At 43.3% G+C, this 21254-nt stretch overlaps 1 protein-coding gene across 7 annotated transcripts in view; it reads left to right on the plus strand.

The window, feature by feature from the left end:
• Positions 1-21254, plus strand: part of AGFG1 (ArfGAP with FG repeats 1) — a 429459-nt gene that overhangs the window by 170390 nt on the left and 237815 nt on the right. The gene's annotated exons all lie outside the window — the stretch shown is intronic.

Genomic DNA, 21254 nt, shown 5'->3' on the forward strand with positions numbered 1-21254 from the left:
AGGTCTACTCTAGCTGTTGGCAGATATTCTGGTACTCATTCTTTAAAATATATATATATAGAGAGAGAGAGTTGGCTATGGCGCCCCCCGTAGGAGTATACATCTTCAACCTCATTTTATTGGCTGTTTTGTGTATCGTCCTGCCTCCTGTAGAGTGCTTTATTTGCAATGTGACTATTTTAGATCTAGCTACACTTGGGGTGGCCAACTTCTCCTCAGGCTGACTAGACTGGTCAGACCCCGTTCATCCATCCTCTGCCTGATGCGCTACTCACAAAGGGAGCCTTCTTGGCAGCTCCTTCACCACTCTTACAGGGAGTGCACTAGCTCCTCCTCTTCACTGCCTCTAGAGTGCTACACAGAGGGAGTGCATCCGGTGGATCCAGCCCCCCTCACCCCCTCTCCAGGTCTGGGAACCCTACCCTATAGTTCAGTCTTTAGCAGTGACGGCAGTGTCCTTGAAGAGCAAGGCTTCGATGTCCAAGGTATTGAGTCCCACAGCAAGAAATTGTGCCAATAAAGGCAGACTGGTACTATCCTTGCAAGTTCTAGATTTCATCTTGTGACATAAGTTAGACTGTTACTGCACCTTGTTCAAGACTCTACCTTTGAGTAATTTAAGTTTATGCTCAACCTAAACAAAAAAGCAGCTGAGCAGAAATTGCTCATGTTCCAGGACCTAATTGACTCTGCCACCCATTACCAAAACTGATTGATCATAGATTTCAGTTATAGTAGTGATTCTTTAATTTAGAGTTGAAATTTATCTTAAGGTGATTTCAGAAGTACAGAGTTCTTCTACATACTCCCTGATTCTTTCTATTTGTGTCTAAGATCCCTCATTTAGAAGGGTGTATTGGTGAATCCGAAGAGTTTTGTTAGCTTTGAGTTACTATATTTTGTGTTTGTACCATTTACATATGGCAAAAGGTTGTTACTACATCATATGAATTGTTGACAGTAAAGTTTGTATTGTTTCCCATTGTTCATCCACCTCACTTGCACAAATCTGGATTTGCTGCGTATGCGTTTATATATATATATGATAAGATCTATTTCTTTAACCAATTTAGCTGACACAACAGTTGATGGACAGAATGCAGAACAATGTCATACATTCATCCCAGTACAGAGATCTGGGCCTAAATCCATCATTTTTTTGCTCACCACCCCACCCAATTCAGACATGGCCATATGCAAATCAGCCTTGACCCTGTGCCTCATGGGAACAGTCCAGCCCGAACTGCCAAGCCATGTCTTCCTTGGACCGGAATCAAGCATCCTAGGACCGGTTTCTGGCTATCAGCGTCTTCAGCCAGGATAGCTTGACTCCAGTGGTGTGGAGAGCACGGACTCACGTCTGAGCATACCCATCCCACTCGGGGTGACAAATGCAAAAACAACAGTTGATGGACAGAATGCAGAACAATGTCATACATTCACCCCAGTACAGAGATCTGGGCCTAAATCCATCATTTCTTTGCTCACCACACCACCCCAATTCAGACATGGCCATATGCAAATCAGCCTTGACCCTGTGCCTCATGGGAACAGTCCAGCCCGAACTGCCAAGCCATGTCTTCCTTGGACCGGAATCAAGCATCCTAGGACCGGTTTCTGGCTATCAGCCGTCTTCAGCCAGGATAGCTTGACTCCAGTGGTGTGGAGAGCACGGGACTCACGTCTGAGCATACCCGTCCCACTCGGGGTGACAAATGCAAAAACAACAGTTGATGGACAGAATGCAGAACAATGTCATACATTCACCCCAGTACAGAGATCTGGGCCTAAATCCATCATTTTTTTGCTCACACATCACCCCAATTCAGACATGGCCATATGCAAATCCGCCTTGACCCTGTGCCTCATGGGAACAGTCCAGCCCGAACTGCCAAGCCATGTCTTCCTTGGACCGAAATCAAGCATCCTAGGACCGGTTTCTGGCTATCCGCCGTCTTCAGCCAGGATAGCTTGACTCCAGTGGTGTGGAGAGCACGGGACTCACGTCTGAGCATACCCGTCTCACTATTTAGAGGGCACTTTATGCAATCCGGTTTTCGGGGATCATGGGCCTTGAATCATTGGCCATGTTTCCCTTTATCTGCTTGATTGCTAGTATCCCACTGTGTTTATAGAATGACTAACCAGATTGTATTTTAAGGGTTTTAGTAAGTTGTTTAATCGTTTTCCCATTATCGCTGCCATAGTTGCTTTTTTATGCTCCTGTTTTAGAAATTGTACTCTATTTCTTTTATGTTTTGGTAAAAAATAGAACAAAGCTAAATTGAATTGAATTGCTGGCTGGCATTTTTGAGACTTCTACCCACTTGGGAATTATCCAGTTCTACCTTTGAATGACAAGCGCACCCACATGGGACTACATTATCCAGGAGGCCGCGCTGTTGGCCACGCCCCTCAGGGCAGGTGATAACTATCGAGCGCTGTCTTTCAACTACAACTACGCCACTGAAGAAGAGAGCATGGGGCTTTCGAAACGCGTCTGGCGTTCTATTTTATTGAAGTAACTGTCTGCTAAGCTATGCTGCCAGCATGTTTTCCATTAAACAAAGTGAATAATCAACGTCCAAGTGGCTGTCTTCAATGTGGGTTCCTGTTACTGTGTGGATATGTTGCGGCTGTTTCCCGGTCGCGAAGACAGCCCACTGCTGAACAGCAGGTCCTGACAGGCTCCGGTTGGCGTCTAGCACGAAGGATGGTTGTGGAGCTGGCGTCTTTGCAGGGTGACGCGCGCTCCTTTCATGATGGACACGAGAAAGCAGGGCAGCTGGCTGGCATTTTTGAGACTTCTACCCACTTGGGAATTATCCAGTTCTACTTTTGAATGACAAGCGCACCCACATGGGACTACATTATCCAGGAGGCCGCGCTGTTGGCCACGCCCCTCAGGGCAGGTGAGAACTATCGAGCGCTGTCTTTCAACTACAACTACGCCACTGAAGAAGAGAGCATGGGGCTTTCGAAACGCGTCTGGCGTTCTATTTTATTGAAGTAACTGTCTGCTAAGCTATGCTGCCAGCATGTTTTCCATTAAACAAAGTGAATAATCAACGTCCAAGTGGCTGTCTTCAATATGGGTTCCTGTTACTGTGTAGATATAAATATATGTAGATTAGAACTTGGGAGGTTCTCGCAGAAAAGTGTACAAAAAGAAAACCAGCTGCGTCATTCCATGCCCAGGAATCTGAAATTCAATATTCATCACTGAGAGCCTCCGATTGGACGAGCGGCAGTGACTATTAGCCAATCAGTGCAAAGGACGCCCTAGTATAGAGGCAGCGTCTCGAAACATTGGATGGCTATACTTGACTATTTAACAAGCTGCGAAAGTCCGATTGGGCTCTTCAATCTACAGGGCATGAGCATAGTTGACTGCCGAGCTCCGATTGGCGGAAACTTCAGAGAGCGACCATCAGTTCCCCTTCTAAACATATATATCACTGTGGACGGCTGCTTAATGTAGAGCACGATTGTTCACCGGTTCTGTTTTAGAAGTGGGAGACGCGGAGGCAACTCTAAGAGTGATATAAACAACTCTTAATACAAGTAACGGTTTCTCCTTTTGAATTTAGGGTAGTAGTAAAACTTTCGTCCTTCGAAAGGCAAGTCAATAACCACTAGGCATCAGATCAGTTTGCCTGAAGCCTGACATGCCTGGGAATGGACGAGTGAGTCACAGCAAGCCCTTAAAGCAACCAAATGCGCTCCATTAGCAAATTACACTCTCCAATATTTCATGCATCAAACCTGTTTTGCTGTCTTTGGCTGCTACTACCTAGTGCAGCATGTATGATGTAGGTTGTCATGCACTCACCTGGTCCCAGCTGCAGAGACGACACTGGAGCCATTGCCAGACCTCCTATCCCTCCCGAGGACAATGCAGGCCAAGGAACTGAAATCTTCGATCTCACACTTTCATCCTGGGGTGTTAGGGGGTAGGGAAAAAATAAGAAAAGAGAGACTTGCTGTACTTAATCTGCTCAGCGGCTGTGTGACACTGCGTAACAAGATTTGTCACTTCTGAGACCTACATGTGCCAAGTAAATGTGCACTGGACCAGAATCTCTGGCTTTGCGATGATGCAATACACTCAAAATAACAAAAGGAGGCAGTTTCCATCAGTACACTAATAGGTCTCTACATACAATAAACATGAAATAATTTGAGTGACATAAACTAACATGTTTCATCAGCAGCTCGGCATGAGAGCAGAATAACCACAATCATAGATTAGATTTTGGCACTCCTAGGATTAAACTTTAAATACAGGTTGGCCTTACTGGCACTTTCCAGGATACACTCAAAGCAAAGGTTAGAGATACTTGCACTCATAAGAATACACTCTGGGCAAAGGTTGGAGTTACTTGCACCCCTCAGGATACATTTGGAACACGGGGTGGGGGGTACAAGGTTGATGCATATTAAACAGACTCTGGAGTGCTTTCTCTTGGCACTACTGTTCATCAGAGAAACACAGACCTAAAGTCTTTAATCCTTGTGCGGTGAAAATACTATTGTCAAGGTTGTAGGAAGAATCCGGAGTATAAACACACAAGAAGCGCCGGAGTAATTCTTTGAGAGAACATGGAGGAGAGGTCTATAGTCTTTGAAGACGGGACGGCTAGGTCTTGTTTACAACTATAGGATGTGTAGTGCACACTACCCTGATATCAAGTGTTTAGCCTGGTTTTTCCACTTGACTGAAGTTCAAAGATGATGTTGAGGCTTGGACTCAATAAGTTGTGGGGGTTCCGGAGTAGCTGTGCAGGAGGGAGCTAGGAGGAAGAATTCAATGGAGCTGGCGCCATGGGCGCAACCTGTTCTGATGGACATGAAGGAGCCAGGAGCGCTTCTTGGTTTTGGCAGGATTCTTCAGGTGAGGGGTAAGAGTGAAGTTTGTTCCGCAGGGAGCAAGGCCAAGCCAGGATTCGTGTTTGTTTGGGGTTTGTGTACCCTCTCGAAGGCTCAATGGATGTTGCTAGATCACGTGGGGCACATGGCCATCTGGAAGGTTCTCAAGCCATGGAGGAACACCTGTTAGTACCCTGTCTTTGACTTTACAGAATGAGCAGGTGCAAATTGTTGATTGGAGCCACATAACAGGAAACTAATGTATATTGTTTGCTGATGCTTGCATAATGGAAAACAACACCAAGACCTCAGTAATAGCCAGAGCAAGGCTTGCCATTGGCTCATGGGATTCTGGGGGAAATTTTCAGGGGTTCAATGGAAAACCATGCCCAGGCCCTAATCCCAGCAAGAGCAGTTAATACATTGGTTTACGGGATTTGGGGAACGTTTGCAAGGATTCAAGCACAGTGGAATTATTGGTGCTGAGGAAACCTCCATCATGAGGGTGCTGAGGAAACATCTGAGGGTGTTGAGGGAACATTAGTTATGAGGGTGCTGGGGGAACATCGGTCATGAGGATGTTGAGGAAAACTCAGTCATGAGGGTGTGTGTGTGGTAAAGCGCCATAGGAATAAAGCAACATGAGCCCTATATGCTGGACCACTACACAGGGGGTGCAGGAAGGGGTTGTGACATAAAGGCCGCAAGAGGGGATTTTGACATGAGTCTCCTGCCTCTCATCAAGATTTTCTTGTTTCTGCTGTGCTTGCTGAAGCTGTTCTATGGATGTAAGAGACTGCTACTCCTGTGTTGTACCAAGACGAGTTGGGGTGGGTTTAGAAAAAGCTTTGTTTGCACTTTAATTTTTAGATAACCTTTCTAATTTGGTTTTATTTTTGTCTGGTAAGATTGTATTCTAAGTAGATTATATTCCTTTTAGTGGAGGATTCATTAGTCTTTTATCTTATGAATCGATTCCCCTATAAATATGTGCCTTTCACAGATGTCTAGTATGGATGACCATTCCTTCTGGCAGGTGTGCACCTGGCTAGTTTTAACCTCTTTCGAATTACAATTATTTTAGTTCCTTGCATTATTGCACCTTATCAGAGATTTCTGAGCCACTCCCACCTGCTAACAGAACAAAAGCTTAACATGACTATTGGCATTGTAGAAGGAAAACATATTAGGGATTTTAAATCAGGCTTGTATGTTTCCAGGACTATAGTTCTCAAAGACCATTAGTTAACGCTTTAGATTACAGTCCTGGTTTCTGCACTTTTTACTGCTTGTTTAAGTAGGTTCTCCTTCTTACTTATTTAATTGTTTTCAGCACTCTAAGGGAAGAAACAAAGAGATAAGTTAGAGATGATACATGATCCTCGGGTCTCTGTGGAGGCTATTTTATTGTTGGAAGAAAACAGATCTGTTTTCAGCAACTGATGAGATTGAATTTAGGCGTATTAATGTTGGCGGTAATGTGCAATGAAGATCCAGATTAATGAGCATTATCTAAACATAAGCCACCAAAACTTTGCACCTAGCTTGACAAACGGCAAACAAGGAGTGGACCTGCCGCCTTGTAGATCTTTTTGAACAGAGCCAAAGGTGTTAAACCGTGCTCTTTTTGTTTAGCAGAATCCTTAGAGTATTTTCTAGGCTTTGGTGACCTGGTCTGTGCATTTCAATAACAGATGGCTCTATTAACCAGTATGGTGGTATTCAGTTTACCGACCTAAAAGAGAGCAGGGATAGAAAGCTGTATTTGATCTTCTAACTCATGTAAAAATAATGTGGGCTGATAGTTATGAACTTTGTAGCTTGATCCGGCGACTTATTAGTGATACCTGTTTACCTTGTAATGCAATAGCAGAGGTGGGCTATATTACAATGGACCTCCTTCCACTTTCATTTCATAAGTAAAGTGGTTCTCCCTCTGAGGTCCAATGTATGTTTCATGATATCAGAGGTTCTTATGATTCTTCTGCGCTCCAAAAAGTTAAAATATTCTTTTAATACTGCATTTTTTAAAGAGTTAAAGAAGTTAGTCCTCTCATAAACCTGTAAATCGTGTTCCAAAATCTACACAAGACCTGCTGCCCTCATCTTCACATAAACACACGTCTAATTGGTAAACAAAAGAGAATAGTATTTTGGAACATAGCACACTTACTGTTTTGGTGGTATCAAAACCATAACCAAACCCTTTTGTTCCCTCCACACCAGCTCATATGTACCTGAGCAAGACTGTTCTGTTGCAGTCAAGGTCTTGATTGCCTGCACTCTGAATAGAAGATCCCAGACTAATTTTTTACTTTGAGAAGGTCCATGAGCCTTAGGTTAATTCTGATGCAAATTATTCACTTGTAAGGTAACCCCGTATTTTATTCAATGAGCCTTCTGCTATCCATGATTTGAAACCCCCCAGTTCTCTGCTAGTTTTAAGTGTCTTTCTATATATAGACATACCCTTGCGAGAGCTTCAGTTGTTTGTTGAATGCCTCTAGAGTCTTAAACCAATGTTGTAGTTTGACTAAATCCACCTTATTGACTTTAAGGCTACTCCTTTTTAATTTTTGCCCTACTTGTCTTTAGAAGCATCATCTGGTTTTATAATTGGAAGCTCTTTCGTGTTTTGGGGATTCTTCAGACTTTTTCATTGCCTATGTTCATTGGAAAATGTCAGTATATTCTGCATATTACTTGAAATGTTCACTAATCTCCCATTTCTGCCTCAAGCCATTATCAACTCATTCTGGTGAGTAAATGGTCTTTACAAGTAATTAAACTTGGATAGGTATGGTATCAAGTTCAAATCACATAGTCTGCTGATCTGACAGTCTGATGTCAATAATTTATGATCGGTTATGTTGTAAGCGACTTCTGTTAAGCAGTGGCTTTGCTTAAACATTCAATGAATGGGTCCTCGAGGTGTTGTGACTTCTCCTGGTGTATGAAAGCGAGGTGTGATGAGGCAAATTGATCCCCTAGGTGAATCCTTTTTATGAGTCCGTGGTCAGTCAGCTTGGGATCAATAAATGGAAAAAATCTGTCTGCTTGATCCAGCAGGGGCATAAACACAAATAACAGGTTGACTATCTTCTGCTACCTTTAAATGCTCACAATTTCTCCGACCTACAGTGCTGCTCACCAGTGCTGCCGTCTCGAGGGCTGTTCATACTTTCTGCCCAAATCCATGCCCCTAATACTTTAGAATTACTTCTTGAAGAGCTGATTGTATCACCTACAAAGTGTTGCTGTATGTTGCAGTGTTTGGGAGAAAGCTCTCAAATCATATAAAGGCAACGCTGCTGGTAAAACTACTTTATGGTGACAAATTAGTAATGGGCATTGTTATGGCTATACCTCATTAGGGGTAGAAAGTATTAGGCAAACTTCAGCATGGGCACAGGGGGGATTTCGAGCATACATGCTCATTTGTAACCAATGGTGACCATAATACCCACAAAGTTGGTGGGATCCCACTGTTGAGTTCTCAGTCTTCAGTTGCCACTGGCTATTTCATTCACTGTCCTTTAGTTGAAAAAATCAAATGCACATTTATTTATTTATTTATTTTATGTAGTTTGTAGAGCGCACAGCTACCCCCGAAGGGGTGTCCCGGCGCTAGAACCTGAACCTCCAGAGGAGAGGAGAGGAGCAAGAAGGGGAAGTAGCGTAGTAAATCAGAGTCCAGAGAAGAGCCAAGTTTTGAGTCTGGCCCGGAAGATGGGTTCGGAGGGACAGAATCTAAGATCGACTGGCAGCGCGTTCCATAGTTTTGCCGCAATGACGCTGAACCCTCTGCCACCCATTCTGGATAGTCTGAAACGGGGAGAGATCAGAAGGCATAGGTCATTGGATCTCAAAGATCTGATGGAACGGGATATTGAAACACGTTTTTTCAAGTAGTTTGGACCGCGATCGTTGATGGCTCGGTGAGTCAGAGTGAGGATTTTAAACTGGATACGGCTGGCCACAGGTAGCCAGTGCAGTTCCTTACGATATGCGGCAACTGATTGACGATAGGGAATATTGCCAATCAGTCTGGCCGCCGCATTCTGCACAATCTGCAGCCGGTCAATCAGGTATTGGGGAGCACCAGCATAGAGGCTATTAGCATAATCCAGGTGGGACGTGATGAGGGCATGGGTAACTGTACGGCGGGAGTCCAGAGGAAGATAGGGGAGTATTTTTCTAATCATGCGCAACTTCAGGAAGCAGGCAGAGGTCACTTTATTAATCTGAGTCTTGCATGAAAGGGAGTCGTCAAACTGGAAGCCCAGGTTGCGGGCCGAGTGGACGGGAGAGGGGGCGGGATCAAGTGCCGCGGGCCACCACCAGGAGGAGGGGATGGAGTTTTTCTGGTTAAAAAACAGCACCTCTGTTTTGTCTGCATTGAGTCTTAGATGGTTTTCAGACATCCAACCACTGATGTTGTTGAGGCACAGGCGGAAGTTGGAGAACGCGGAGTCAGAGTGGTCTCTGAAGGAAAACACTAGCTGGGTATCATCAGCATAGGACATAGCAACATTGCCTTTAGCTTCCATCTTTTCCTTTTTAGGTTTCGCCTAGCATTGCAGCGTGCATGCGCTTCTCTCTCTGGCGAGATATATTGTAGATGAGATTTCAGAAGGGGACTTGAAGCCCCGCCCAACATTTTCATTGGGTTGCGTCAGCGTTTATGCTAAACGCTGGCTTCCCATTGAAAATGATGCTTCTTGGTCACTGCCCTTTCTCCTTTTCATCCAGCCCATCTGGACTGGATCGTCTGCCTTTCAGCTGTCGTGAGGCATTTTCTTATCTACAGGGAGCGTGTAGGTGGGATCATGTTTCTGAAGTCTTGTTTTATTGTGGCTTGCACGGGCAGCCTCTCCTCGCTTCAGTCCCCCTGCCCCCTCAGAGCACACATCCGCTCAGGGAGCCTCTCCTCGCCCCACCACCCCCTGCCTCTGAGCATTCGTAACTTGTTTTAGATGCATGCGCATATTGCACCATGATGCGGTCACGTTACTGTTTTAAAAAACACATTTACTGATTTTAAGACAGAAATGTGTCAAGAAATGTTTTCTATTCTATCGTGGTCACTCTGTCCGTTTGCCTATTTTCGAACAATTTTCTAAGGCTTGTTCTTATGGTCCTCAGGCCTGCCCGTGAGAGGAACCCCACCAAAAATACGCCCCACATGACCGTTTCATGCTGGCCCAGGCCATCTGGCAGTGCCAGTTTTCCTGAGAAGCCAGCCCAACACAAAGTCTGACAATGCATGCCAGGAACAAATGGCATACTTAGACGAACATGGCAGACCGAAGTGCTGACACTCGAGGCAGTAACGTAAAAAACAAAGAAAGGGAGTGAGTGACGCAAAGGCACCACACTGGTCGATATACACATTCCCACTTGTGACAGACCGATGGAATAGGTTAGACTCTTTGATCCAAGAGGCGCAGACAGCAGCCTTCTATGCGCTTGTGCCTAGAAGCTGAATGTCTGTGAGGAGGTTTCAGCGAGAGCCTTTGTAGCAGGCCGCGTGCATTTATCGGTGGGGGCGGGGAGGAACCATGCTGTGCTGGTTTTGAAAGAGGAGCAGGATGAGCCCCCGTTGACATGGTGATTCGCCCCCCCCATACACGGGAGGAGTGTGATGAACCCGTTGTAGGTTTGTGTCCATTGACATGGTGATTCCTCCCCAGCAGGAGAAGTGTGATGGGAATCGGGGCAGGGTGTGGAGGGGGTTGGGGGGGAATGGGGGTAGATATTTTCGGGCAAAGCAATCTCACACCTACAAGCTGCTGGCCCTTGATGTTATTGCCTGTTTCTATTTGGTTGAATTAATATATATGTAAAACAATGGAGATTATACAACTCTAATATTAGTAACTTTCATTGCGTTTCATTTTAATATACGTAGCTCTCAGTACAAAAAGGGTGGAGACCCCAATCTATACAGAGCCCAAGCCAAATTCGAATTTGCGTAATGCCAGCATCAATCTACAGGATTGTCATATTTCAAGATGCAGCAAGCTGAGAAAAGCTAGTTAAGCATTTTGCTCAGAACTCCTGCCAAGGCAGTTTTTGCTTTCTCACGCATCTTTGAGGCACTGCATGTTTGCTACAAGGTCCGTAAATTGAAACCAAATTAAATTATTGGCACACACCACCTAACTGACTTTTATATTTCATGTATACGTTCGTGCCATAAAGTTCTGATCCACATTTATTTTACCAAATGCTTTTTATTAGTATTTTGTACATGTTTCCATCAAAATTCTACTTGCACACCTGCGTTTTTATCAGCCATTGTAGTATAAACTTATGTACATTGTATTAACCCCCTGAACAGACCTAGTGAACTACCCTCTGAAAGACCACCCCACCAACCCCGGGAGGTGCTAGCAATTAAGGGCATTGTGAGCCAGATTCATGCTTGTGTGGCATGTTTGATCTGAGTGTCAGCATCTTGTCCGCCACTTACCGGAGAGCTATTTGAGAGGGTGGCTTGCCAGCAAACTTGGAGGGCTTGTTAGCAGTCTGCATTCTTCACTTAAAAAGCAGAGTTGAGGACCAAATGTTCACGACATCGCCATAGTCTCCCAAGCCACTGTTCTGTCACTGAAGGCGATTTTTGTTTCCATAGCATCACTAGAACCATCTTTGCTGTGACTAGAAGTTGGGATATTAACTTCAATTCTCTTGTTTTTGCATCATTCAATGCAAAAACTCACAACAGCTGAGCCGCTCTCCCTGCAGGCTCCTCCCTACTTGATTGTAGTTAAAACCCTCTTCCGTGGAATATCGCTGGGACACCTTTGTGCTTGTTTTTACCTTCAGCAGTTAACCTTCCCTGTGCCTTCAGACACTGCTCGCAGTACCCGCTACGCGGGTCCCGCTTCGTGAAGAAGACTCTGTGTCATCGACTCCAGGATTTTGGGAGAGGTTTTGTGAACGCTGCGCCCGTGTTGGTAGCTGTGGCGTTTTGGAATCTGTAGGGCTGCGAGCGAGTGCGGACGCAGGACTACTAGTCCCAGGAGCGCCCGCCAGCCTCAATTCACAACAGCTGAGCCGCTCTCCCTGCAGGCTCCTCCCATTTTTATACTAACTCATTAAAGCTAACAGACTAGTCCCGCTGCGCGGGAGCGACCGGGAGAAGCCCGGGACAAGGGCGGGACCGTCGGTGGCCGTCAGGGGCCGAAGGAGGCCGGGCAGGGCCCCCCCTCTGACGAGTTTCGCTACTTGGTGTGGTTATAGGCTTCCTAAATTTCTTTCTTTTTATGGTTGTTATTCCAGATTAATACTAAATCTACTTGGGGAAAATTGTGTTGAAACTTTGTTTGATACCCTCATCGGATACTTTTAATTTCCCTCCCCTATATTTATTACCATCCTGTTTTTTAGGTGATATTGATTTTAATTAATTATTTTAGTAATGTCTAGCTCTAGTCCTAACCCTCTCCCTGATCGTGTGAATATATCTATTCTTGGCCCCCTTGATAAATTCTTTGTCAAGGCGGCTAAGGACATTGATCGAGAGTTACTTCTAGCTGAAAGGAGGGCTGAGCGTCGTCTGTCAATCGAGTCACTAAAGAGGCAGGTTCCCCCTCCTAGTAAACCGAAATCTCCTGTAAGCACCATAGAACAAGTAGAGACAGATGCGGAGTTATTCAATACAGATAGTATACCTTTAATTTTCCAAGAAACCACGTTATCACCAAGGGTATCGGATGTAGTTGTTGATGGTACTATTGACTTGTCCCCGGTATTAACTAATAACCTTATAGATCTCAATACACCTCTTCCCCAGGAGATTGCTGCTCATACTATTAGTCATACTTTACCTCCCCCACTAAAGATACAAACAGAGATTGTGACGTTGCATGCTTCTCAGCCTACTATTAAGAAAAACAAAGCACGCGACAACCAAAAATCTAACAATGTGGTATCATCCCCAGTTAGGAAGAGAAGGAGAAAGGGAGGGAAAAGTAATAATGAGTCTGTAAAACCCATGGTTGCCCCCACGTGTAATAGCCTCTAAAGAAACTGTATTAGAACAAGCTGGGGGGAAAAGTACAGATGAGATAGAATCAATACAAAGGGATGTAGATGTCGGTAACATAAATACCCTTAACGACGGGATTTTGGAGGCTATTGAAAGTCTCTTAAAGGCTTTTATCCTTCCTCTTGTTGAAAGGCTTAAGAGGTTAGATAAAAAGCTGGATCTCCTTCTACCAGAGGTCATTCCCCCAGAGAAAACACTCCTAATTGCCCCAGGTATCTCAACTGAAAACAAAAACAGAAATACATCTAGGAAATCTGAAAATACCCAAATCAGTCAATATAATTCTTCTAAAAATACTGACATTGTAACTGTCAATAAAGAACCTAGTGCTCCAGCAGGCAAAACCGCTATGACAGCTTCAACAATATTAAGTAAAGGAAAAATGCCTTTAGTAGTTTCGAAGACTGTCCATAATAAGATACCCTCTACCCAAACAAAATTTCTTAGCAGAGGTAAACCAAATCATAAAAATATTGTAGATCTGCCACCGGACTCTTTTAATTTTGTCATTGTTCTAACTGGTGTCCCTCCTGTCTCAGAGGGAGTGGTGGAATCTAATGCCAGTCTAAGGAACAAAGTGATTCACTGGTTACGCTTGAACAGGCCACTACCCTCACACCTGAATGGAGACATTGTCTCAGTTAGAAGATGTCAATGGGTGGGTATACGCCCCAAGGATATAGAGGGTGATCTGGTTATAGTTACTTTTCGGGATTATAGGGTGGTATCTTATATAAGTGACTGGTTTGTGTGTGGTAGCAATGGGGGAGTGTCAACCCGGAATTTAACATATTTCTATCCACAAAACATGTTGTTCCCCTCGAAGGGTTATCGGAATGACTTTGGGATGGATCTTCCCTACCAACGGAAATATTTTAGGAATCAACCTACTCCTAACAGAAGTGCTGAATTTTTTCCTTCATTGAGTCATCCTGATGTTTACTCTGGATCAAATAACCACTTTCCCACAAACCCAAAAGAATTCTGGAATATTCCGTTATCAAATATGTTTCATCCACTGACCCCCATGAACCTAAATGACTGACTGAACCCAACCTTACAATTAGAAATACCAGCTTGGGATAACAAGTCTTTTCCTATCCCCCTGGATAAAGTGAAATGTAATTCTCACTTGGATGGGGGTTGTAGGGAAGGTACATGTATACCTGATGATATAAAAAATTATCAGGAACTAGATGTGGGAATAAATGGTATACGAAACATGTTAGAGGGGTGTGACCCACCCCATCTCACAACGAAAAAACAACAGAAAAAAGTAGGTAACCAAGAGGAGTTTAATGGCTTTCGTTTAATCTCCTGGAATATAGCTGGCCTTGGTCGTAGATTGGAGGATCCAGTGTGGTTAAAGTATGTCGACTCTTTTGACATGGCCTGCTTACAGGAGACATGGAGTACAGCTGATCAGAGTTTGGATGGGTTCCAAATGTTTAATGTCCCTGCAATACCATCGCAATCAGGGAGAGCAAAGGGTGGGTTAACGACAGCGATCTCTGTAAGCCACAAATCAATATATGTGAGTAGAGTGTTGGAATCACCTTGGTACCAATTACTTATGATTAAGGGTTTATTCCCGGAAAATCTTCTTCTTATTAATTGGTACTATAATATATTTGATCCCCATGAAACTGTAATTATTGACAATTTACGGGAGGAAATTATTAAGGTGACAAATAGTGTTTTCCCTCTTTCAATTATATGGTTAGGTGACTTCAATTGTGAGCTATGTAAATTCAGTGGGTCCAGGGTGTGTGGTATGTTGGATCTAGCTGACCAACCTATGGCCAATTTTACCCATTCCAAACAAGGGGAAGCTCTAAATAGTATCATCATGAATAATGACCTATGTATCCTAGATATGTCCAGTTTCTCAGCCCCATCTAATATACCCACCTTTCAAGGAACAGGGGGTAGAATGAGCACAATTGATTTTGCTATGGTCTTTAGGGAGTCTTCTCATTTCTTGAAGGATTTTAAAATTGAGGCGAACCTAGCTAGTGACCATAATCCCCTAATCTTGAGTTTTAATTTGGCTCTTGGGAAAAGACCGTGCCCGGAACAACCGATAATATTTAGTCGAAATAAAGGTATCACCTTAAGGTGGGACAAAGTAGAAGTAAAGAAATTGGAAACGGAAATTTTTAAGGAAAACGCAGATCATATAGAAGCTTGTTTGACACCTATAGCCGATCCGATTTATGTAGTTAATAGTTTTGAAACACTATTGAGTAATGTTGCCTCACGTCTTGTAAAGACAGGGGGGAGTAATCGACAACAAGGTCCTAAATGGTTTGACGCTGAATGTTCATCTGCCCAAACCTATTTAACAAAGGCCCTTCGCCAGGAACCACGTGATAGAGAAATGGTTAAACTGGCTAGGAAAAGATATAGGGAGGCTATTAGAAAGAGGAAAAATGATTTGAGGACTAAAGCATGGGATGACCTGGATAAAGCTGTTGATCTAAGGGATAATAGGCTTTTTTGGGAGACAATAAATAGGCCTTTTTTTAAAACAGGGGAAGACTATACAATTCGAGTACATATTCCTGAAAATTCCTGGGTAGCGCATTATAATAAAATCTTTAACCCTAATGAAATAACCCAAATTGCTACCATGGGAGATGGTGAATATGGTGACTCTAATATGGAATCAGCTAAACTACTCAGCGATTCACTTACGCTTGAGGAATTGGAGTTAGCTTTGACTAAGAGGGCCGCTTTAAAAGCCCCCGGCCCTGATGCAATTCCCCTAGACCTATTTAAACATAACCCGAAGGTCTGGTGTCCATTGCTTCTGAACATTTTTAAGGCAGTAGTATTAGGGCAGATTCCGACCTCATGGAAAGAGGCGGTTGTGGTGCCTATTTTTAAAAAAGGAGATAAGTCGGACCCACGCTGTTATAGGCCAATATCGTTAATAGATGCCTCCTGTAAATTAATGGGTAGGGTGATATTGGCTCGTTTGGAAACTTGGGCAGAATCAACTGGGCTCATTGTAGAATCACAGTATGGGTTCAGAAGAGGGAAGGGAACTACTGAACAGTGCTTGAATTTAGCACTGATTATGGGCAAGTATATGGGTGCCAAGAAAAATCTTATTTGCTTGGCATTCATGGACTTGTCCAGCGCATTTGATACAGTTTGCAGGGATAAATTGTGGCGTATGATGGGGGCTATGGGGTTTGAGGAGCCTTTGGTAACTCTGCTCTGTAGGTTACAGACCGCCACAACTGTCAGAATCAGATATGGTCCAGGAGGAGAAAGAACCAGACATATTTTTTCTACTGAAGGTGTCCATCAGGGATGTATTTTAGCTCCCTTTTTATTTCTGGTTTACACAAATGGTTTAGAAGTTTTTTTGATTGAAACTGGCGCTGACTTCCCGAAGATTAATGGGAAAAAAATCCCAATGTTGTCATATGCTGATGATACTGTCCTGATGACCCTTACCCCCAATAGCATGCAGACTTGTCTGAATGCCTTTGATACGTTTATGGGAGAATTAGATCTTGGGGTTAATTTTACTAAATCTTTTGCCATGACTGCGGTTCAAAAAATACTAAAATCCGCAATTACAGGGTGAGGGATTCTGACATAGAGAAGGTTGATAATTTCAGTTATCTGGGTAACCTTTTTAACAAAAAACTGAACTGGGAACCACTGATGTCAACCCGAGTTCAAAAGGTTTCTCAGTCAATTGAAGCTATCTTTCGCTTTGCTAGTAAGTTAGGACAACGACGTATAGCTGAAATGATATCTTTGTACAAAGCTAAATGTGTTTCTGCTATGACTTACGGTGCTGGTGTTTGGGGGTCACAAAACTGTGAAAAGATACAGATCATGGAGAACAAATTCTTAAAACGTTTATTATCTGTTCCGTCGGGTACTTCAAATATATTTTGCCATGGTGAGGTTGGAATTGAGTTTGTACGTGATACTATTCATATTGCACCCTTGGTATTATGGTCCAAAGTTTGGCAATCTGATGATTTCAATTTGACAAAAGAAATTCTCTCAGATTGTCTTAAACTTGAACATTATGGGGAAATCCCATGGCTTCGTTATGTTAAGGATACTTTTTATAAAATCGGGTTAGAAACTATTTTTAGAAAACCTGATATGCTTAAAAAGGATACCAAGGAAATTATAAAAAAAGCGTATAGCCTTAAAATAGGTACCTTAAAAATGAATGAACAGGTATTACGTGTTCAGGGAAGATTAGTGCGACCATTTTATTTAACATACATCATGAATACTCAAGGGCGCTTTTATCTTACAAGGTTTCGTCTTGGTACCTTACATTTCCTCTTTGCTTTCCCAGAGCAGGCAGGTTGGAGGGAAAAGTTGCCCTGTTGCCCTTGTAATAATAAGGTCTCGCAAAATACCCTGCACCTTATCCTTTTTTGTACTTTGTATAAGGACCCAAGAAACTCTTTCATCAGACCATTACTATTATCCCTCGGAACGTCTTATTATAAAGAAGGTTACGAATTTTTGTTATCACTTTCAAATGTAAAGATCTGTAATGCTGTATTGAATTTCATTAGATCCGCTCTTGTAATCAGAAACCGCTATTGAATATATCTGTGGAAATCAGAATTATGTATCATGATGTTTCTATAAAATTAGATAGAAATGTTTTGTGATTTTATTATGGTTTATGGTTTATGTATTTTTATTTTTTTAATTGATGTATACTTTTATGATTTCCATGAGGAATCGAAATAAAGTTATTTGAATCGCATCATTCAATGCCTTGGGCTCAATTAGAACATCCTGTCAATACATGGAGTGCTGAATCCATATGTGGGACTGACTTATTGCATTTTAGCAGATCTCTCCACTCAGTGACCCACACGTCCTCTGTGATGGTTTTGACTGAAATTCATTCCCAATTATTCTTCGGTCTCTTTATGACTGGCTTTAGAGCAGTGCGATCGGTGCGGCTGCACTGGGTGCTGACCTGTAGGGGGGTGAGGACCTCAAGGGGGGCACTGTGTTTAGCAATAATGTAGGATTTTAATGCACCTGCTGCAGAGTTTGTGTGTCCAACTTTCAGGCAGCAATAAAAATGACATAATAACTCTTATGATGAATGTTTCTGCTAGAGAGAGAGAAATCCGAGTTTTTTTCTAGTGGCAGGATTGACTCGCCATAAAGTAGCACAGAGGGTTAATATGCCTGCTGCACAGAACAGATCTATATTTTAGGTGGAAAGCTGAGTGGAATTGTAAGGTCAGCCTTTACCAGCGCTTTAAAACAAATGAAATGTATTTGAGAGAGGGGCTATGGAGAGATGAGTGACACTTTTGTCCAGGTGGTAGTGAGGGAATACAAGGAGGAGGTCATATGAGGAGGGGGATGCCAAAAAGCATTGTCGCACCGGGCTCCATCATCTCTAAAGCCGGCCCTGGGTCTCTGGTAGTAAGCCAAAATAAGTATAGCCTTTCTGTTCTCCATTACGTCCTCTGTACATGGGAGTAGGAGGCAACATTTGGTTCCATGATGTGCAGTAAGCCCACCATCAATCAATAACATTCTGCCCACCATATTCATCCATATTTTGTGCCATTGTATGCAACGGGCATAGGGGAATTCTTGACCTATCAAGGATACTGTCTTTCTGAAAATGGAAGGCCTTCGCAAAAGTGATAAATCTATCTGCAAATCTCTTCAACAAGTGGCCGGTCTTCTCATTGAAGTGCACCCGGCCTTTGCTCAGGGCCTATATCGTACCTTACCCTTCCACTTAAAAAAAATCCCACACTTTTGCATATTTTCTTTTCTTTTTTTGTTATCGATTAACCTGGGATCGGTCGTTACAAAGGGAAAACAAACGTTTTGTGGGCCGAGTCAAAGGCTTTTATTTATTTTGTGTATGCCCACCTGCTGACAGCTCACATGCGCTTTGCTATGGCGACGATCTTTTGTGTCTTTTAAAAAACAAGCATTTGCAATGCAATAGTTCTCACACTGTGCCACTGGATTCAAGCTAGCCTGGCTGATGAAGGGTAAGACCCAGAAACCGGTCCCAGGATGCTTGTTTCCAGTCCAGGGAGGACCTGGCTTGGCATTTCGGTCTAGACTGTTCTCATGAGGCACAGGGTCGAGACTGATTTGCATATGGCTCGGTCTAAACTGGGGTGGCATGGTGAGCAAAACAACAATGGCTTTAACCCAGATCTCTTGACTGGGGATGAATGTATTTATTCAGCATTCCGTCCATCATTTGTTTACATAGCACGTTTCACCCTAAGTGGGATGGGTTTGCCCAGACGTGGGTCCCTTGCGAACTGTACCACTGGATTCAAGCTAGCCTGGCTGATGAAGGGTAATACCTTTTCATGCAGCTCCTTAATCATACCCCGTCACCTTCTTTCTACTCCTCACAATGTTTGGATCACAGCCATTAAAGAGGACAAGTGGGATGGGGAGCCAAGTTTGGGTTAGCCGAGGGCGCTATCTGAGAAAAAGCGAGCTCTGATAACCACACACCATCAGGCAAGGGCACATACCTGGGAAGAATATTTTATAGGCCTCCAACACAGTTCAAAACTGTCACTAGTACAAATGCAATGCAATAATTTCGCAGTTACAGCAAAGTGAGCTATTGCCATTTTGCATTACACCATTTGATTAATGCTTCACAAAGAGAAAAAAAACAATGACACTTACAATGCCAATAGCTCAAAATAATGTAATTGCGAGACCTATTGCATTGTAAATGTTTGTTCAGGTATGCTTTTAGATATCTGACATCTGACTATGTACCTCGCTGCCTAACATTTTGGTTCTAGTGATCCAGGAGCCTCCTTGACCTTTTGCTGGCATGTGCATGCTTTCTTGTCAGATGGTTTTTGAGTATGGTGAATCCCTGAATCTGTTATATGTGATAGGCGTTCTAAATGCTTACATCTTTATTTTGTAAAACGAAATGAGTTTTTCATCAAGTATGGTTCAGCAGAGTTTTACAATTTAGAAATTAATACATGCACCCTTTCCAATACAACAGAAAATAATGTATAAAATATGAACAAGCTGGTAGTTGAAAATGTGCATTTTGGCACTGATCATTGCCTACTGCTGTCTGTTTTCAAAGACTGGGCAATACCAATAGTTTAGTGGGCCCTTAGGCCAGCCCATTGCTACATTGATTGCCTTTTTTTTTTTTTGTCGCTTGCGTCTTATTAGAAGTCCTTCCTCACACTCCTTGTCCCTTCTCTGGGTCCTAGTCTTCGTGCTATCGTTTGATTGGATGACTTCTATCCTTCCAAAACTTGACATTAGTGAACTACTTTTCCTTTTGTTTCCAGCATTGTGTGCAAGTATTTTCTTATCTCTTTTGTGTGCTGCTACAATTTCTCATATCTCCACCCTTGTGCTCTGTTGCTACCCTCAAACTCGTTCTTTGCTTCCACCTGTATTTTCGCTTTTTTCACGTCGAGCCTAGCGGCAGCGCGCATGCACTGCTCGCTCTGCGAGACTGCTGCAGTAGAGTATGGGAGAGCAGCTGAGCCTACTCTCCTCCCATAATTTTCATTGGCTTGTCATTGTCTTTCGTAAATACTGCCTTCAGATTAGTTAATAGGCTTGTTAGTCCCTCCTTATGACAGGCTTGTTTTCATTTGTACCCTCTCATGGCAACTGGCCCCTTTACTTCGATTGTTTCATGGGACCTGTTATTTATTCTGTAAGCACTATTTACTTTATTGAGTTTCTCTAACTGCAGGCCGGACAAGCGCTGCTTCAGCTGAAACCGCTTTTGTTTTTTAAAGCAGCACGGCGACCCCCCGTAACACGAGCGCCTGCTTTCAATCACTTTAACCCGGCATTATCTCAGGTCTGTTTCAAGCCCCCAAGTAAAAGGGATTTTGATTTGATTAGCGAATTAAGTCCTGTGAATTCAGGTAGCACATAATCGTGTGCTAATGGGCTGAAGATGACAGCAGCACATCTGTGTTACATGTCATCTGTACTGGGTTGTTTTCAAAAGCCTGTTTTATTAACAAAAACGCCACCAATACCACCACCGCCAATACAGCCACTGCCAATACCGCCACTACCAATACAACCACCATCAATAACACCAATACCACCACCACCACCATCAGTCCGCCACCTCCACCACCATCAATACCACCACCACCATCAATACCACCACCACCATCTATATCACCACCACCATCTATATCACCAACACCATCTATATCACCAACAACATCAATACCACCACCACCATCTATATCACCAACATCAATACCACCACCACCATCTAGATCACCAACATCAATACCACCACCAATAAATACCA

This window comes from Lissotriton helveticus, chromosome 11, assembly GCF_964261635.1.
Source record: "Lissotriton helveticus chromosome 11, aLisHel1.1, whole genome shotgun sequence".
NCBI classification, from domain to species: Eukaryota; Metazoa; Chordata; class Amphibia; order Caudata; family Salamandridae; genus Lissotriton; species Lissotriton helveticus.